Below are 4,869 nucleotides of genomic sequence, written 5' to 3'. Positions count from 1 at the left end.
ATGACGGCTGATCCAGAATGGTTTAAATCCAATATAAATATTAGAAATTATGTTCCAATATACCTGCATTGGTTGATCAACTCGAATGAGGTTAATGCTTCTTCCACCTTGTGCAAATTTCACTATCAAAACTCCTTCACATCCCAGTGCGAGTGCCGAGATGGATTTCAGGGCAACCCTTACCTTGAATGCTTGGGTAAATATCATTTTCTCATGTAAATATTGCTTATGTAAATATTTCTCATATAAATATTTGTTGATTTTTGCTTCGTTATTTTATTAGATGTTGATAAAGGCACAACTCCAAAGAAAAACTGGTGCCAAGGGATTCTCAAATTGAATATAAGAGGCAGTTGTGAGAGAAATAAAATTTATATAATTATAATAGGTACGAAATCTTTGCCTCGTTATTTCATGAAATGTTATTTTGGCAAATGTAATATTCGTATTCTCAAATTCTTCTGCAGCTACATGGTGTATCAAGGAATAGCTCAGCATGCATTATAACTACTGTTTGGCAAAGAGTCACTAACAATAAAATAAATTTTATTTTAACTTGATGCGTTAGGAAATGAGATGCTTGAAAGAGAAAACCAATTAAGAAATCGGTTGTTTAACTCTTACAAGAACTAGGCCTGAAAAGAAGCTGTCAAATAAAAAAAAACTCTCTTGATAGTTTGAATAGTATGATTAATTAATTAAATTGATGTTGCTTGTGGCCAATAAATTAGGCTAAATCAGCAAAACAAAATTATTAAAAAGTTGAAGTTTTGTATTTAGACTCCTTTTCTTGTATTGTCTTCTACTTATTTAGAAAAAACAACATTACATTAAATGTTATTTTATGAAATGTAATGTTGGCATTCTCAAACTCTTCTGCAACTGCATGATGCATTAAAAATCACTCACAATAAAATAAATGTTACTTTGGTTAAACAATCATATATGTCAACTTAACATTTTTTTACTTGCTGCAGTTATAGGAGCATTCATTTTTGTATGGGCATTACTTATTGGCATATGGTGGTTATACAAACTAGTAAAAAAAAGAAAAAACAAAGAACTAATTAAAAGGAATTTCTTCAAGCAAAATGACAGTTTATTGTTACAGCAGCAGTTATCCTCAGATCATGACAGTGTTAAAAAAACAAAGATATTTACTTTAAAAGAGTTAAAGACTGCCATTGATGATTTTAATGAATCTCAAATACTTGGTCAAGGTGGGCAAGGCACAGTTTATAAGGGGATGTTAGAAGATGGTAGCATTGTTGCTGTTAAAAGGTCTGAAAAAGTGGGTGAAAAAGGCTTGAGGAGTTTATTAACGAGGTAATCGTTCTCTCACAAATTAACCACAAGAATGTGGTTAAGTTACTAGGATGTTGTTTAGAGACCTAAGTTCCTCTCCTTGTCTATGAATTCATTCCTAACAGAAATCTTTACAAGCATCTCCATGTTCCACACGGTGATTTCTTATTATCTTGGGAAAGACGATTGCAGATTGCTACAAAGGTTACGTGAGCCTTTTCCTATTTACACTCGGAAGCATCCATTCCGATATATCACCGAGATATTAAGTCTATGAACATACTTATAGATAAGGAATATAGAGCCAAAATATCTGATTTTGGAACTTCAAGAGTCGTGGCCATCAATCAAACTCACTTGACCACTCAAGTGAAAGGTACCTTTGGCTACTTTGATCCAGAGTACTTCTGATCCGGCCAATATACATAAAAAAGTGATGTCTATAGCTTTAGTGTGGTTTTGGTTAAGCTTATGAGTGGACGAAAACCGGTATTCTCTACAAGTCCAATAAGAACCAGAAGTTTAGCCAAACACTTTATTACATTGATGGAAGACAGGAGACTATTTGATATTTTGGATGCTAGAATGAAAGAGTATTGCCAAAATGAAGAAGTTGTTGTTGTTGCCAGTATTGCAAAAAAGTGCTTGAATTTGCATGGGAGAAACTGACCAATAATGAGAGAAGTAACCTCAGACTTGGAAAGGATAATTAAATCGTCACAAGCACCACATGTTCAACAAGACATCCAAAAGACAAAAAACATCATGGCTGATCAAGCAAGCAGTAGTAGGGATGCATTTTCAACATCAATGGCAGTCGCAGAGTTGGAGAGATTCATCATCACACATTGATTCTATGATTACAACATTATATGTTGGAAATGAGATATATACTTCTTACCAAAGGCAACCTGCAATAGTAATATCGTCCATCAACAAACATACATGAAAGAAATATTAGTTCATGAGTATTGTACGTCGTATAATTAATTATATAATAGAGATGATGGTAAAAACACAACCATTTACTTAAGAACAAACTATAAACATGGTTACAATATTACCTTGAACCAAAATATTCCCAAGAAATCAACGGGTGATTCACCAAACAAAACCTTGGTGTAATGGTTTTTAGGTAAAAAAAGACCAAACGCCAAGTGGAGAAGAAAAAAAATACCTTGCACGTTCACGATTGCAATACCCATGTTGCAGAAATATGTCATGGAATGAGAGCATCGAGGAGGGCCAACAACCATGGCTTGCAGAAATACATGGTATTTTAATGCAATGTCCGCCACCTAAGTGATTTCACTAACTTGTTCATTATGATAACCGATATGCCATAGTCCATTTCATTCCAACTTCTAATTTGACAAGTCGTCGCAACTACTTTTTGTAGTTTTGGCCTCTTATGGTTACGCCTTGTTGATAAACTATACATGTTGTCGCCACTTTGTTATTGCATCTTCGGTACCATTGATGGTGGTGACACTGCTGACATTGGCAGTTTTCAAAAGTGTTTCTTGAACCACGTTCCCATCAAATTAAGGTCCCTTTTTACAGGAACAAAAGAAGTTATTAACTAACACTTCACAAATGCATTGTGTCGTTAAAAAAATACATGATTCTAAATTGAGAAATGATATTTGGATCATACATACATACATACATACATACATACATACATACATACATTTGGAAGACCGAATTCAGATTTTTTTATCCTAAAGAAATACAAATCACACCCATAAAAATTAAAGCAAAAAAAAAAAAAACATAGCATTATTTTTCTGTGCTTGCAAGGCTTGCTGGTATTTCCTTTCTATCTTGGCCATTGTTTTTATAACCCTCAATTTTAGAGGAGGAACTTATTGGATCCTAGATGATAGCCTTGTGTTGAAGAAATACCCTTAAAGACAGTGTCTATACACGCCTCAAGTTATAGTTTTTTTCTATTCATTGCAGCTTTCTTACAACATTACTTTGGACTTGGCCGACTGTCAAGTCCAGGCGTCTTGGGTCTGGCAAACATGCTTGACTCACGTACTTTAGACGTGTCTTATTGCCAAGTCCACTCGCTCTGGACTTGCATTCTGCCATGTCCAAGCGCCTTGAGCCCATGAAACATGCCTGACCCACGTTACATGGACTTTACAGACCGTCAAGTCCACTCATTATGGACTTGTTTGTTTGTCAAGTCCAGGCGCCTTGGGACTGGCAAGCATGTCAGACCCACGTTACTTTAGACTTGGCTAAGCTTGCTGCTACTTGGGCTGAGCTGGCAACTGTCAAGGAAAAGAATAAGATTTCTCAGGCTAAATTGGAGGCTTTAAGTAATTCTCCCAAGGAATTTCAAGAGTTTTTCCGAGGCTCAACAGCTTTAACCAAAATGGTGGGATATATGATATTCCTATCTATGTCCAACCTATATTTCCTCAACCTCTCTAAAGGGAAGCAAGTGGATTTTATCGCAGCCTTCCATCTAGTTCCCGTTCCTAATTTTGTTGATTTTTACGAGTTTTAGTCCCCGTGTTGAGTTCTATTGTAGGTCCAACACCCATTTTTAAGCTTTTCCTTTTCTGGGTCCAACGCCCACATATGATAAATACTTTTGGGTTCAACACCTACTGAATATGGTTTTGACAGCTTGCCAAACCCACGGGCTCTTAGGCTCATCGCTTGTTTAAGCCCAAAGGAGGAGGGTCTAGCATCAAAGGTTTTAGCAAGAGTTGGTGTGGACTCATAGGATTCATTTTGAAATTAGAATAAGTAGAAAATTTCTTACAAAAAAATATTGAATTGGCTATCAAGGGAATTAATGTCTTTATTTTTTTATTATTAGCATGGGTGTTTGGGCTATCATGTAAGCCTCTAGTGGCCCTGAGGTTTGTGGAACTCGAAATGGTGACCTCTAGGGAGCTAACCCAGGGCCTGACCAATTAAGCTATACCTCTCCAGGTTGAGGGAATTCATGTTTTTTTTTATAAGATGTATTAGTCATTACTAAATTAATCAGTGACAAATAAGATTATTCCAATTTTAAATGCAAACTTAAACAACCAAAATGCCCTAAAAAGAAAATTTTTAAAACTAGCATCAAAAGATTTATTTTTTTTTTTTGTATTTTTACATTGGTTAGTTTTGTTATTATCAGGCCATTTGAGAGGAGCTTTCTATTTGACTAAATATAAAAAATAATTACAAAAATAAAAAATTATTGACTCTCACAATAAACATATCAACATGTGGAAGACCTGCCTTTTTTACAGCATGAGCAATGCCTTTTGAAGGCAAAAACCCCCCTTCCATAATGGGGTTGTTAATGGCACGGTTTGTCACTAACGATGCTTTCCCCTCTCTTTTATCTCCTCTCCACTCGATTTTCGTGTGGACTTTATAAAATTTCAAAGTTGTCTTTGGATTTACCATTTTTATTTCCAATTTCTTTATTGGTCCTTTTGTAAAATTTCCACATGCCAAAATTACCTTTCCCATCAAACTTCTCCATCTCAAATTTGGTACTCGATACCGGGATGTATTGTGGAGGTATACTAGCATTCCATG

The 4,869-nt window shown here is 35.3% G+C and overlaps 1 pseudogene; it reads left to right on the top strand.

Annotated features, from left to right (window-relative positions):
• LOC118038511 (wall-associated receptor kinase-like 8) lies at positions 1-2,157 on the top strand (annotated as a pseudogene).
• Positions 2,158-4,869: the final 2,712 nt, after the last annotated feature.

The sequence above is a fragment of the Populus alba genome, chromosome 19 (genome assembly GCF_005239225.2).
Source record: "Populus alba chromosome 19, ASM523922v2, whole genome shotgun sequence".
Lineage (NCBI taxonomy): Eukaryota > Viridiplantae > Streptophyta > Magnoliopsida > Malpighiales > Salicaceae > Populus > Populus alba.
This window is presented reverse-complemented; position numbering and strand designations above follow the sequence as displayed.